The sequence below is a fragment of the Bactrocera dorsalis genome, chromosome 6, assembly GCF_023373825.1.
Source record: "Bactrocera dorsalis isolate Fly_Bdor chromosome 6, ASM2337382v1, whole genome shotgun sequence".
NCBI lineage: Eukaryota > Metazoa > Arthropoda > Insecta > Diptera > Tephritidae > Bactrocera > Bactrocera dorsalis.
This window is the reverse complement of record NC_064308.1, coordinates 18,747,355-18,764,083: the sequence shown is the minus strand read 5'-3', so window position 1 is coordinate 18,764,083 and position 16,729 is coordinate 18,747,355. Positions and strand designations below refer to the sequence as shown.

The following is a 16,729-nucleotide window of genomic DNA, read 5'->3' as shown; positions in this document are numbered from 1 at the left end:
GTTGTGTTTGCCAAAAGTGGATCTTTCCGACACAAGCTTAATTGACGACATTAAGCTTAAATATTCAAGCTTTTATCACGCTTATGTGTGTTGCGCGGCCTTGATGAGCGAACACATGCACAACCTCACGGCGTTCAACCAAAACCCTACTTCAAATTCAATGGTGATTCAACCTGAACGGTTACAACAAACGGTAGAACCCGTGAGGTATTCCATCAACTTATCGCCATGTGATACCGAAATATTTCATGGCGATGTTTTACAATAGCCCTCATTTAGAGATTTATTTGCCGCCATTGATGGGAATAACCCAAGCCTATCTCCAGTGGAGAAGTTATTCCATGTGAATCAAAACACGCGAGGTGAGGCAAAAGTTATCGTTTCCAAAGGCCCATGACGAATGACGGATTTCCATTGGCTTGGAATAATTTGTGGTGTAGATATGAAAATAAGCGAGTGCTTGCCAACACACAATTGAATTTATTGTTCAAGCTCCCGCACCTTTTAAAAGAATCTAAGACCGAACTCAGAAATATACAGCGGGAGATTAATAGCTGCATCTCAGCTTTACAAATACATGGCATCAATATATATAGATAGCTGGGATGCCAATTTACGTATTTGTGTTCTATCCGACTACCGGACTATACACTGTCGCATTAGGAACAATCTCTGGATTCAGATTCAGAGATCCCAAAATGGGTTGAGTTAGACAAGTCTCTAACCAAACGGGTTAAAACGCTTGAGAGAGTATCAAACCTCAAAGGCGAGTTGAGTACTCAACCTAATATTAAGTCGGCTGATGGTGAAGGTCGGATCCCAACCTTACAGTCAAGGATTGGATCCAAACTCATCAGTTCCCATCACGCCAAGACAAACAATATTAAATGTAAACTGTGCTCATCTCAATCGCACATTTTGAAAATTTGTCAAAGATTTATTGAGAAGCAGCCTAATGCACGATTAAATGATGCCGGAAAACTCCACGTCTGCTTAAATTGTTTATCAGACTCACATGAAGTCAAAAATTGTAAAAGTATGTTTAATTGTAATAAATGTAAACAGAGACATCACTCTATGATTCACCGGGATCAGAGTGAGGAAATAACTTAGATGTCCGACAGCACAGACAATACTGAGATTTTTACTAAGCCTCATATGGCCTCTATTAAGGCCAATGTCTGAAATGTGCCTACTAGTCGAAGCATGCTCTTAGGTACAGCTTAGGTACAGCCTTCGTAAGCAAAAGTCAACAAACACGCTTAAATCTGACATGCAAAAAGGTCAGCACCCGAGTTTCAGGATTGAATAATACCGTGTCAGGACGAGTTCAATCGGCATGCTCGATCACAATTGGCTCGCCCCGTAACAAAAGTTTAAAACTAGAAGCGGAAGCTTTGGTACTGCCAAAATTGACTGGACTGCTTCCATCCAGATCAATTAACCCTTCAATTGTCAAAAGGTTACCCAATATCCCCATACCGGATAATAATTTCTATACGAGTCAAAAAGTTGACTTGTTGATCGGAGCAGATATTTACCCGAAGATAAATGGCAAAGGCGACGGACAAAATTCAACAATAATTCAACAAAAAACAAAAAATCATTTTTGTAAAGAAAATATTTCTAATTTTATATTTAAACAACAACAACGACAACAACAACATCATCAGCAGCAAAAACACAATAGCAATCAGCCTAAACCATTTGCATTGCCACCAGGGACCACGGAAGAGTCACAAAATCGCACCAAATTAATAATACAAAATGCATTGGCAGAACCAGACCAGAAAATCCCGCTATCTTTAGTAAACCAATGGCAAAAATTAATGGCTCTAAGTCAACACCATTGTCAGAGATGGAAGGCCAAATATTTAAAGGAACTCCAGAAACGAGTGGACAGAAAGTCCAACTACACGACCTAGTGGTAGTTCGTGATCAAAATTTACCTCCAAATGAATGGAGATTAGGCAGGATAATCAAAGTACATCCAAGGTTGGACCAACGAGTTCGAGTGGTGGACATCCAAACTCAATGTAGCTTAATTTCTAGGCCGATAACAAGAATTATAATTTTACCCAATCAATGTTAATTTTCTCACCTTAATAATCCTTCTTTTCGTTTAGAACATTATTGAAAATTACAACAATCAACTGCCCCCTATGCGTAGATAGCCATCTACTCCGCTGGTGCCCAAAGTTCCGGCAGATGTTCCCAGAAGTTAGGCTGAAGACCACATTGATCCACCGATATTGCAGCAACTGCCTCGCGTCGAGCCATTCAAAGAATGAATGCGACAGTGTAATACGCTGCAAACGTTGCGGCAACCCACACCACACGATGGCATCAGTTCAGACGCCGAAGAACAAGACGACGATGTCATTGAATTGACATGGGCACAGCAGGTTGAGGCAGCGGAAATAGAGGAAAATTCGTTGAAAATTAGCACGACGGATTCGGAGCCCTATCAACTACGTCAACCGACGTCAACAGTGAGTGCCCAAATACGACGTTGTCCGTTACCATCGACGCCAGTAAGGTCTCTGGAAGACCATTTATTTCAACAATTCCGCAACCTATGACTGGCAGATAACGAATTCCACCAGATCCAGTCGAATTAATCTTGGAAGCGGACGTTCACTCCCGGCTCATGTTGCCCGGGTTAAAACCAGCGGCAATGGGCCAACTCATCGCCCAAAATACGACACTAGGATATATAATATCCGGTGTTGTATAGTATCGGTACAATAAAGTGCACTGGCTGCCAACGCCTCTCACATTTACCGCCTACCCAGGATGGAGTTAGACTCGAGTCGTTTCGGCGACCTCGGAAGGTGGTGACTTCGATGCAAATTTGCGGCATGGCAATAATCGACTGAGACTCGATTCATCTCAGCGGCATTTCCCGGACCGAACCAGACTCGATTCGTCTCGTCGGCCACCCCATCTGCAAAGACGTGGAAGAGGAAGTGCAGGAGCCAGTTAGTTAAGTTTGTTTAAAGTAATTTATTGTAAACTGCATTTACAGTAATACTGCAAGGCGGGGAGAATGTTGACGCCGCCGCCGCCCAATTTCTTTTGCTACGTCTGTATCGGCAGAGCAATCTTTTCTTTTCCTCTTCTTCGAAGTTTTAATTCGCGCGCAACTAAACACTAACTAAAAAAGTTGCGCGCTTTCTTCTTTTGCGACAGCCCTGCGTTACAGACGTGGTAAGTGGGTTTCCAATTTGTTATATTAAGAATATATATATTATATGAAACCTTTTGTTTTATTTAATATTTGTGGAATCATTTGCACCGACCGTTTCCCCACGGCCAACCACAACTACGGAAAGAGTCACACCGTGCTCCACCACCCGAATTATCACAGGGTGTGCTGGTTTTTCCCAGATGGAGTGAGGGGAGGCTTAGCTCATTTAAACATATGCAAATATCCCAAACCCCATAAGACAGCGGCAACTATAAATGCAATACAATTACCACAACAGCCGGTTCTACGTTACCAGAATTGATCAGGATTTTATCCGGCCAAGGGCTGTATTTTTGGATTTTGTATTTTGGAGATCTTAAATGGGGTAAGTTTTAATATAAGATTGTCATCACTAGAGCAACGCCTTGACTCTTGCTGGCATTGAGTCTAACCCGGGCCTTAAAGAATTTTCATGTTGCGCCTGCATCAAAAGGATTCACCCAAACTCCACACAGAGAAAAATATGGCTAATAAAAATAAAAAGATTGTCTCTATGATCAGTTGCAGGGACCAAGAAGAGGACAGAAGTCAAAGACGAAGATATTTTCATAGAGATTTCTTCTTATTTATATGTGGGAAATCTTCTTATTTTTATTTTAAAGTTTATCTGCTTAAAATAATGAGAAAACTTCTTGTTCGATAAATTCTGTCTAAATGTAGGATAAGGCGGTGAGAAGAGAAGGGAAGCCTACCGTTGCAAGTTCCATTGATTTCTGTTGACATCTTTCCATACTCTTGAATTCAAAAAGTAACTGAAGTGTATGAAAGAAAATAGAAAACAAAAACGAAATGTAAATCTCTATAAGCAACAATAACATAATGATATGTGTTGAGCACGCAACCATAACATACATTATACGCGTCGAAGTGCACGGGATGTAGCCTTGCGTATATTAGTTAAAAAAAAGAGCAAATGCACAAACAAAAACAAACTATTCACAAGCATAAGCATTTCAATGTCGCCAATCTGTATTTCTATCGGCTCGTGTTTTGCATGCTTAAGATGATGCAATAATTATTGGGCATCAGTCAGTATTAACGTGAGTGTGGCCCGACGCGTGTCTTATAAAAATTGTAAAATGGATATATTCAGTTCGGATGAAAATAGTAACGCTCCTTGCACATTAGATGCAATTGAAACGCTGCCCATTTTTAAATCATGGGAGTTAAATGATGATATTTGCTCCATTCTTGTGGACTACGGAGTGACATCAACGATAATTTTAACAAAAATGGATTGGGAAGATATCGACTGTTTATTTGAAAAGTTTCCAACAAAATTTTTTGGCGAATGCATCAAGTTTAAAGCGGGATTAAAAAAATGGAGGAAGAACATGGTAAGTGCAGCATAATTTAATAACTTCTTTGGTGTACATTTATGCAAGCATTTTTAGAATATACCGCTTGTACGTGATGCAAGCACCTTATCTGCGAGTAGTCGAATTTTGGAGTGGTTAGAGAAAAGTTCTGACGACTTAAATGCAGCTAAAAGTTCAAGAGATTCTTCACCAGTACTCCAGCCAACGTATGATAACTGCATGGACAGTCGCAGCTTAACCGACCTTTTAAAAGGTACGGTTAAAGGGCAGCTTGTGCTTCACTTTCAGCAGAAAAATGGTTTCTTGGACGCCAAGCAGCAGAATACATTGTGTCACTGCGTAATAGGGAATTATATACGAAGGCGGAAAAAACTGACATATGGAGAAATGCAAAAGTGGGCCAACATCATCAGCGATATATTCCCCAAAGAGAATCCGGTATGTAAGTTAGCACCCCATACATTCAAAAGTATCATATGATGCAGTAATTTCATATGATACAAAGTAAAATAATATGATACCACTAAATCGCTGAGACTGCGACACGTGTAGTGGCAACCTATGGGAAGCGCAACGTCAGCGAAGTGCCAACCTGTGGGAAGCGCAACGTCAGCGAACTCCGTACCCGTTGCAGCGGCAAACATAGGTCTAGAGTTAAGTATAATTAATTGTAAATGTTAGTTCATAAGTGAAACTCAATAAAGGAGCATAGCTCCAATAAAATATTTTTTTATAAAAAACGATAAAAAGTTTTTTAACTGGCGCCCGAGCAGGGACCAGCGAGCGTAAAGTAGTAATTGCCTGAAAATTAAAAAGTAAGGCTCCGCGAGTGGCGAACGGTAGTGATTGTGGAAAAAAAGGAGAAAAAAGCCTGAAAATAAAAAAGTAAGGCTCAGTGAGTTAAAAACAAAAAAAAAAGTGTGTGAAAAACAAAAAATACAATAAATACTTGGCTAACGAGCGGCTACAACGCAACGTGGGATTTCTAAACGCCGAGGGACCTCAGTACTGTTAAAGAAAAGGGACAACCCCGGAGCGCAGCACAACATCCCATGGAAAGCTGGGAACACCTAATGGAAGATTTATAAAATATTATATTTTAATGCTATTATAAAGAATACGGAATTTAAATTGAAAAAAAATAATTATTCGACACAGAAAAGAAAAAAAAAGAAATTATAAAGAATTTTATTATAAAGAATACGGAATTTGAATTGAAAGAAAATAATTATTCGACACAGAAAAGAAAAAAAAGAAATTATAAAGAATTTTATTATTAAGAATACGGAACTTGAATTGAAAGAAATTAATTATCCGACAAAAAAAGTCTTAAGTTATCGTAAACTTTACGAAAAGATTCAAATATTGTCAAGGAAGGTACTATTGCAAAGGAAATTTTTTTTTTAAATTAATTAACGTAAAAGAAAAGATTATTATAATGCCGGATACAGCCGAAGAGCTAATCGAGCAGTTGAATCAAATGAGGCTAGATTATGGGCAAACCACCCATCCTCCAAATCCTTCCACCCATCCTCTAAACCCTCCCACCCCTAACCCAACCTTAATAACGACAATAGTCCGTGAAGTACTCGAACGAATGAGTACGCAGACCGTAACAGACTTTACAGAACCCGACCATAGCGTGACACTAAACGCGAATAACGTAAATGAACTAGACAAAATTCCGGACATGGTGAAATGCCTTAGGGAATTCTCAGGACGACCAGGAGAATTTAACTCCTGGAGGGAGACCGTAGACAGGATTTTTAAAGCCTACGAGGGAGTCAAAAATACCCCTAAATATTTTGCAATACTTCATACTATCAGGCATAAAGTAACTGGTGATGCCGACACCGCACTAGAGTCATATAATACTCCACTTGATTGGAGCCAAATTAGAAAATGCCTCATGATGCATTATTCAGACAAAAGGGACATAGGTACCCTCGAATATCAGATGACCACTCTGGTCCAACGCTACGACGACATTCCGACCTTCTATCAAAGAGTTTATCAACACCTTTCACTTATATTAGACAAAATTTCATGCCTCGAGCTAAGCGACGAGTCCATACGGGCTATGACGAACTCATATAGGGACAAAGCTCTCGACACGTTCATAAGAGGAATAAATGGTGATTTACCTCGTCTTCTCAGCATGAGAGAACCGACGACCTTGCCCCAAGCATTACATCTATGTCAAAAACTTGACAACATGACATATAGAATGAACCACGCGAACAATTCACACAAACCCAATATTCAACCACCACCACGACCTCCCCGAAATAACAATTTTAATAATTTCAATAACAACAGACCTTTTTACCCCGAATTAACGTATTCCCATTCCCCCAGACGAAATTGCGACCAACAAGCATTTGGTCGTCAATCAAATCGATATCACCAACACTTTCCCAACTATATGCAAAATAACCAAGGATTCATGCCGAGGTTTAACAATTACTCGAACAATCCCCATATTACCAGAGAAAATACCTCCTTTAATAACAGACCGAATTTACCACCTAAACCACCGACCCCAATGGAAGTAGACCAATCAATACGTTCAAGACAAATCAATTATCAGAATAGGCCCAATACATTCCAGGACAATCGACCACCGAAACGTCCGATTTCCGCACAACTAACTCACCCTCCAAGCAAACTACAACGAAATTTTTTTACTAACGCAGTAGAATCAGACCCCAACGGGATATACGATGACAATTTCTACGATAGCAATTACGACAATGCAGGAAAAAATGAGCCTGATACCATTAATTTTTTAGATTAGCGCCGTCTTCGCTGCCTTATTACGAATTTAGGACAAGGCGCGGAGACACAATAGATTTTCTTATCGATACCGGATCCAATAAGAATTACATCCAATCCACTAGAATTAGGAATCCAATTCTGAACGAAAAGCCCTTTACGGTGAAATCAGTTGCCGGAACAATTGAAATTACTCACCATACCTTCGTCGACATTTTCGGACCAACAGTAGGGAAAATAAAATTTTTTATATTACCAACTCTAGGGTCGTTCCACGGCATAATAAGCAACGACACACTTAAAGAATTAAAAGCAATTATTCATACCGACAAAAATTTGATGACAATTTGTCAAAGTATAAATATAACGTTAAAACAACGAATATCTCACGAGGTGAATAATGTGGCAATCAATACTCCACATCTCTCATTACAACAACAAAACAAAATTAATAATATTATCGATAAATGTCCAAACCTTTTTTCCGATCCTGATGAAAAACTTACCTACACCACCCTCGTTAAAGGTGAAATCCGGACAACAACCGAAACCCCCGTCTATTCCAAGCCATACCCGTATCCCATGGCATTAAAATACGAAATTGAACGCCAAATTGAAGAACTCTTAGATAACGGAATAATAAGGAGATCGAAATCTCCGTATAACTCCCCAATTTGGATAGTTAACAAAAAGGCAGATGCCTCTGGCGAAAAAAAATTCCGAATGGTCGTAGATTATCGTAAACTCAATTCAGTTACGATTCCCGATAAATATCCCATACCAGAAATTAACGAAGTCCTTGCAAATCTGGGAAACAATAAACTATTTACTGTTATTGATTTAAAAAGTGGGTTCCATCAGATTCCACTTCGCGAGCCAGACATTGAAAAAACAGCATTTTCCGTAAACAACGGAAAATATGAATTCCTCCGCTTACCTTTCGGTTTAAAAAATGCTCCGGCCACATTCCAAAGAGCACTAGACGATATTCTTCGTCAACATATAGAAGTAAGATGCTACGTTTACATCGATGATGTAATAATATTTGGCAAAAACGAAGAAGAACATTTTAAAAACATAAAATTAGTATTTCAAACCCTAGAAAATGCTAATATGAAAATCCAATTAGTTAAATGTACATTTGCTAAAGAAGAGGTAGAATTTTTAGGATATGTAATCAGTTCAAATGGGATAAAAACCAACCCCGAAAAAGTAGAAGCGGTAGCCAAATTTCCAGTTCCACAAACTCTCAAAGAACTAAGATCCTTCCTAGGTATGTCAGGTTATTACCGACGATTTATCCAGGATTACGCAAAAATAGCTAAACCATTAACAGCAATGTTAAGAGGAGAAGCCGGTCATGTCTCCAAACGGAACTCGAAAAAGATAGAAATAGAATTAGACAATGAGGCTTTAGAAGCATTTAATAAAATAAAAAATACTTTAGTATCCAAGGATATAGTTTTAGCGCATCCAAATTTCGATAAAGATTTTGAACTAACGACTGATGCCTCAGATTTCGCATTAGGTGCCGTCCTATCACAAGACGGTAGACCAATTACTTTCATATCGAGAACTTTAAGTAAAGCCGAAGAACATTATGCCACCAATGAGAAAGAAATGCTTGGTATAATATGGTCACTTAATTCACTTAGAAATTACCTCTACGGTTCAAAAAAAGTTAAAATTATCACCGATCATCAACCTCTTACCTATGCCTTAAGCCATAAGAATACTAATAGTAAAATGAAGCGATGGAAAGCCATTTTAGAAGAATATAACTATGAACTAACTTACAAACCTGGTAAAACAAATGTAGTCGCAGACGCCCTTTCAAGGATACCAATACAAATAAATTCACTCACACCTACGATTCATAGCGATGAAAGCTCAAGCCATAATTTAATTCCTTGTACAGAAGTTCCAATCAATGTTTTCAAAAATCAAATTTTTTTCAAGATTGACGAAATATCTTCATATCAATTTAAAATAATTTTTCCAACAGTGCATAGACATATAATTACAGAGCCAGAGTATAACGAACAGTCATTGATTTCATACATGAAACGATACCTTAACCCATCCGTTATAAATGGAATTCATACCGAAGAAAGGATAATGGGTATGATGCAAAATATCTATCCTATTCATTTTAGTAGCATTAAAAGCCGATATACCCAAAAACTAGTTGAAGATATTAGTGACGAACAAGAGCAGGAGAACGTCATATTAAAAGAACATTTAAGAGCACATAGGAATGCCACAGAAAATAAAACACAAATTCTCGAAACAAAATATTATCCCGGTATGTTAAATAAAATAAAACGAATAATAGCCAACTGCACCGTTTGTAAAGAAAATAAGTACGAGAGACATCCCAATCAACCGAAAATTGCAGGAACTCCATTACCAACATATCCAGAACACACAGTTCATATCGATATATTTTTAACAGAAGGAAAAATAGTAATGACAGCTTTAGACAAATTTACAAAATACGCAGTAACAAAAAGCCTAAATAGCAGAGCAATAGAAGACGTCAGGAAACCTTTAAGAGATATTATATTTTTCTTCGGAGTACCAAAATTAATAGTTATCGACAATGAGCCATCTTTAAATTCAGCCTCTCTAAAATTTATGATGAAAGACGAGTTAGGAATAGAAGTCTACACTACTCCTCCATACAAAAGCCAAGCTAACGGACAAGTGGAAAGATTCCACTCTACATTAATTGAAATAATGCGCTGCATAAAAGAAAACGGTGGACACAGAAATTTTGAAGAACTTTTAGAAAGAGCAGTATCCGAGTATAATCATTCAGTTCATTCCACTACACTTAAAAGACCAGTAGACCTATTTTTTCATAGGAATGTTACATTTACCCCCGAAGACATAGAAAGAACTAGACAAAGCAACTTAGAAAAATTAGCTGAGAAACAAAGAAAGGATATCGAATACCATAACAAAAATAAGAAGGAAATAAAATCATATCTACCAGGACAAATAATATTTGTTAAGAAAAATAGGAGATTAGGAACTAAGTTAAGTAAACCCTACAGTAAGGAAATAGTTAAGGAAGATAGAAATAGTACCGTGTTAACTGAAAAAGGACAAATAATTCACAAAGGTAGAATACGTAACTAAATATGTACTGACATTTTTTTCCAGAATATTACTACCGCTATGCCTGGCGGAAGTACAGATCCTCGACTACTCAATCTCCCAATTAATAACAATAGAAAAGGGAACGGCTAGACTACAAACAGGACATTTAGGATAATACATGAAATTGACATAGAAAAATATACGGACACACTAGACCACATAGAAGCGACTATCAAAATTGAAACTATCCGCAAAAACCCTAATTACCCCTATCAATGGAAAAAAGTTCTATAACGAAGAAAGAACAGCAAGTAAACCACTACCAGCCATCCTTCAACCGTCATCCGCACTACACAATATAGAAGAATTCCTCTCGCTGGAGATGCTGAAACAGCTTAACTTCAACAATACAAAAGAAGTTAGTCTGTTAGAAGCAGCAAACAGAGTAAAACACGGAACCAGCATCACGCTAATCATCCTTTTAATATTCATCGCCCTAATTTTCGGGAAGAAACTTCTGATCAAACAAAAAGAAGATGAACCCAACAAACTCTCACAGCCGGCAATAGAAGGTCTCAACCAAATTTTTAATACACCTAAAGATTCAAACGAGGACGTTTGAATTTCAAGGGGGACTAGTTAGCACCCCATACATTCAAAAGTATCATATGATGCAGTAATATCATATGATACAAAGTAAAATAATATGATACCACTAAATCGCTGAGACTGCGACACGTGTAGTGGCAACCTATGGGAAGCGCAACGTCAGCGAAGTGCCAACCTGTGGGAAGCGCAACGTCAGCGAACTCCGTACCCGTTGCAGCGGCAAACATAGGTCTAGAGTTAAGTATAATTAATTGTAAATGTTAGTTCATAAGTGAAACTCAATAAAGGAGCATAGCTCCAATAAAATATTTTTTTATAAAAAACGATAAAAAGTTTTTTAACTTGTATATCCATACGTATATGTAATCATTTCATGTTTCAAAATGAAAAAAATCAGTTCTGCTTACTATTTTAATTATTTTTGGGAAATCATTTGGCACACTTAAAACGTTGTGCAAAACATAAACAACCAAATTAGGAGTTTAGTATGAAGTTAGATTTGTACAGTTATTGACGAAGGATAAACTTGTAAAAACTATTACTATTAAAAATTAATAAATAAAAATAGGGCCAAACCAAAATAAAACTATTTTTGTTGCATATGTTTTGCGCAATACTATTGATTTATTTAATTGTAACATGCAAGAAAATATGGTAAGAAAAATCCTACGGGAAAGCTATTTTCACGCTGGACGAATGCTGACAAAACCAATTATAAAAAGTTTTCAACCGATCGTACAACTACCGCTTCGCCAGCAGCTTTATCCAGCGGTATAAACAAATAGATTGTTTACTCTCACCAGATATACTTATTTCTGAATATTTAGATAAGTATTACGAAAAGAAGTGCTGCAGAATAATTGCACACCATGGGAACAGGTTATTGATTACTGGAAGGAGACATCTGGTCAAAGAATTAAAGATATCTATAACGCCAGTTCTTTAAGCTGCATTTTTAGTGAATGGCCGCGCTATAAGGACTTTCGTTGATATGAACTTGTGAGTTCTTATATTCAATGCTTTTTTTTCAAATAATTCAATAACTTATTTTCCATAGGTATAAATAGACTTTGAGACTCTTTACCCCGGGAAAGGAAATATGTTATTTTTGAAATTGGAGAAGTTTTATAAAGAAATCATCAAAATTTTTGATAGAGATATAAAAGACCGTGTTTCGAGGGAACTAATCTTAAAGTATTTGCACATTGACAACATCTCAAGTGGTAAAGTGGTTTATCAAATGAAATTGCGGTATTCAGGATTTCGTGCTGTATAATATGCAAACGACCATATTACCATGGCAGCGCAATCACAAATTACATATAGATATGTATGTATATGTACAACAATAAATTTTATATTGCGCTGTCGTGGTGATTTGGAAATGCAATGATGCCGGATCGTATGCACGAAATCCTGAATATCACTTTTAAAATAATAAAATTTTTATTTACACAATTTTTTTTACAGAATGTAAATATTGTATAAGTACAATTCTTCTACATGCTTTGCTACAGCCTTTGAGGCTTAATAAGGACAAAAAACCAACAATAGCTGATGCCCAAACAGATTTCGTAACACTCGTTGCAACACGTAATGATATTCAACCCACAATAATTGAATTGAAGAACCAGTTTGCGGTAAGAAAGGAGAAACTACAGCCGAGAATTATCGTCGTTGGATCAGATTGGTCATCCATTTCAGAGTTTTATGTTTTTTGCGATGGTCTGCAATGGAAATGTACTACGTATATGAAGTGCGTTGACTGCATTATTAAACTATCGTACGTTTATAAGATAGAATATTCACAAAGAAGCAAGCAAGTATGGGCATTTTTAGAACAATATTTTTTTGAGTTGAAATCCGAAGAATTTTCTTCAGTGGCAAATCTTTTGAGTAAATTAAACTAATTTCATCTAATTTTGCTATAATGCCCAATTTTGCTTGCTTAATTTGTCAAAAAGCTCACTTAAATCCTATAGAGCTGATTAAACATCTAAAGTCAGCACATGGTACTCCACCAGTTTGTAAATTTCAATGTAACGAATATAATTGCAAACAAATTTTTTATAACATTCACAGATTTCAAATTCACCTCAAAAACATTTGAAAATAGAAATTCGCAATAGCCAAGCTTGTAAAGGAAATTCTCTTGCTCTTAATATTCCAATTCAAACAACTAATTCATCAAATCAACTAGTACCAATTCAAAATATTACTTCTTTAAAAGATTCAATGATCGCGTTTCTACTTCAACTGCATTCCAATACGAATTTTTCTCGGAAAGACGTATTCGAAATTCAAAATTCCGTAACAGAGTTAATTTCAACCCCAATATGTGAAATATTAAGAGCCATTAGTAATTTTCATGAAAATAATTCTATACTTGAGGAAGTAATTAAAATTATATCTCAGCCATTTTATGATTTAACCACCGAATACAAATTTTTCAAAGAAATAGAAAAACTAGACCTGTATAAACATCCGCAAAAATATATTGTTAGCGACGAACTCTCAGAAGTCATACTTAATAACAACCCAACTTTAACCTTAGCTAGAACCGAAATAACCCTATCAGACATTCCTTTTCAAATTAAAAATTTTTTTGAGAGTAAAGGGATCTTAGAGGCAACGCTTTTAAATATGAAAAACTTATCAGAAAACCTTCCTTATACTCATTTCATCAATAGCAGCTTTTGGCAAAATTCAAAGAAAAATAATGTAACGATTCCATTTTTTTGTATATGGATGACTTCGAAATTAATGATCCTTTGGGCAGTAAATCTGGCCAACAAAAAATTTGCGGTATATATTATAACTTTCCAAGCGTGCCTCAGTACCAACTTTGCAAATTATCAAATATATTTGTAGCAGGGTTTGTTAAAGTTCGAGATCTACAAGATTGTGGATTTACTGTTTGCCTTACACCACATCTGAATATTTTAAAAACATTGGAAATTAATGGTCTTCAAATAAATGTAGATGGCAAAAGCTGTATAATACATTTTAAACTAGTACAAATTTTAGGCGATAATCTTGGTCGTAACACTGCATTAGGCTATGTAAGTTCTTTTTCTGCGAATTCTTGGTGCAGAATATGCAAAAGGCAAAAACTTCAAACTCGTACAGATTGTCTTGAAGTCCCGAACTCATTACGAACTAGAAGTAGTTATAATAGCGATATTTTACTGAACAATCCTGTTGTTAGTGGCATTAAAAATGTTTCGATATTTAATTCCTTGTCACACTTTCATGTAACCGATAACATTGCTTGTGACATAATGCACGATTTATTTTTGGGTGTTTGCAAATATAATTTTTCCAAAATTTTACATTATTTTGTGTATGAAAAAAAGTTTTTTTGTTTAGAAACTTTGAATTACAGGAAACAGATGTTTCAGTATGGGGATACAGAAATTGGCAATATAAGTCCACCCATTTAAAAGCACCATATACAAAACGCTTCATTCAAAATGAACGCGAGACAGATGAAAACATTTTCTCACTTGATACTGCTCATGGTAGGTGATCTAATTGATCGAGATGATTTAGTAAATAAATTCCTTATTCTGTTCGTAAGACTAATTGATCTGATTTTGTTATCTAATTACAACGATAAAATTTTAAATGATCTCCAATTATTGAAGAGCATAATTTTACGTACCAAAAATTATTTAAGGAACATCTGAAACCAAAGTTTCATAACCTAGTGCATTATCCTACAATAATTAAAAAATTGGGGCCAATAAAAATTTTATGGACATTTCGGTTCGAAGCTGAACACCAGTTGCACAAGCAATACGCGCAAAGCATTTCTCCAGAACAAATGTTAAATTTAAAATTGGCCACATAGTTACTGTAACTATAAATGAAAATATAAATATATATGAAGTACTGGATTTTATAATTAAAGAAAATAATGTAGAAATTGTTGGAAAGAAATGGACACGCCTAAATTTTTCAGAAAGGTTTCAATCATATCTTATGGGGCCCGTTACAGAAATATATGATATCATACATTTGACAACGTTAGATGGTCCACCTATTCACTTTTATTTGCTTAATAATGGCCTTAAAGTTTTAAGACAAAAGAAGTATTGGTAATTTAATTTATTGATTTCTTATTTAATGTGTATAATAATTATATATTTTATTTGCTATTTATATTATATACATTCTATTACAAAACCCATACTTATACACCTAAGTTTCAGAATTTTAAGAAAAAGTTTTTATCAGTTTGTAGTTTGATAATTCATTAAATTTTTGTATGTATGGTTTATGGTATGTGGTTATTAAACTGTAATAAAAAAAAAAAATTATGTGAATTATTTGTGAAAAGATCCCAAAACCTTTCCCATATTTTATTACTTACGAAAAGAATCATGTTAAGTTATTTAAGTTATTTTTTTACCCAACTTATGTAATAAATAAACGTAAAATTTTTAGAATTGAATGAAACCCTTAATATGTAATATCTGTAATTTGTATTATCAACTTATGCTTTTTAAATAAATGCAAAGCTCTAAACTTATTAGAATACTAAAACATGCTTTTTAATAAATTCAAGAAGATAGCTCTATAAAATTAAAAGGTGAACTTTTTAATAAATTCAAGGAGATAAACTTATAAAAATAATAAGGAAAACTTTTTGTTAAATTCAAGCAGATAAACTTTTAAAATTAATAAGTCAAACTTTTTAATAAATTCAAGGAGATAAACTTATAAAAACAATAAGACAAACTTTTTAATTAATTCAAGAAGGTATTCTTTTAAAAATAAAAAAAATGACTTTTTAATGAATTTAAGAAGATATTCGCATAAAATATCGAAGATTTCTTCTTGATTTCATTGAAAAGATTTTCCTAATTGGAATAAGAAGGCGTTCTTCTTGAGGAAAAACCATAGAGATATCTTTTTACTTTTGTTCTATTTTAATAGGTACTTTTCGCTCTGTGCACCTCGGTAAGGTGTAATACATGCAATGGATGGAGGCATATTAAGACGTACTTAGACTTTAGGACACACAGAGAGTGGACCATGAGTTACGTGGTTCCATGCTGCCAATGCACTACTGCAACCATAACCTCTACGGCTGTACAATCTGCACCTAGTTCGGGCACCGACCCTCCACTCCACCAGAGTGGCCAACGCAGGAACTCCACGGTCCATATAACCTCGAATAGAGAGCATAACTCCTATTCTGATCAGTCACCTCAACCTTTATCCCGCTATAATCCTCGTGCGAGAACCACTCAGCAAATCCTGTTTCATCGCAAAGTCTGTTCCGTGTGTCAGACCGTCATATGTCGAATGGCTGATGTTACTTCCCTTCCAACCTGCGCACCACACGTGAGTGGAGGGAGTCGTCTGTTGCCTTATGCTGCAGAAATCTGCTTCGAAACACCCAAAAATGGCGTTATCAACCGAATCGAGTATTACAATTTAACTCCAACGGCCAGAAACGTGTATCGATAACTGTGGTCCAAGAAACCAAGTTAAGCAGCCTTGTTCTCTTCTCTTGTGAGCTCTGCAGATTTCAACGTAATAATATTATGCAAATATAATATTATTATTAAAGATCGCGAGCGAGATAATGGTTGAAGCCTAGCCTCCATATTGCACAACACTTTTTGGATAAAAAAAAATCCTTAAATCTCTAGCCGACCCG

The 16,729-nt window shown here is 35.9% G+C and overlaps 1 long non-coding RNA gene across 2 annotated transcripts; it reads left to right on the top strand.

The window, feature by feature from the left end:
- The first annotated feature begins 10,328 nt into the window (after window positions 1-10,328).
- Window positions 10,329-15,615, top strand: LOC125779584 (uncharacterized). Of its 2 annotated transcripts, XR_007423359.1 has the most exons (4): window positions 10,329-11,829; window positions 11,886-12,057; window positions 12,116-12,281; window positions 12,529-15,615. It is a non-coding gene; the product is annotated as an uncharacterized LOC125779584 (long non-coding RNA). The 2 variants fall into 2 exon arrangements; XR_007423358.1 differs by having other exon boundaries at window positions 10,329-12,057; window positions 12,529-15,614.
- Window positions 15,616-16,729: the final 1,114 nt, after the last annotated feature.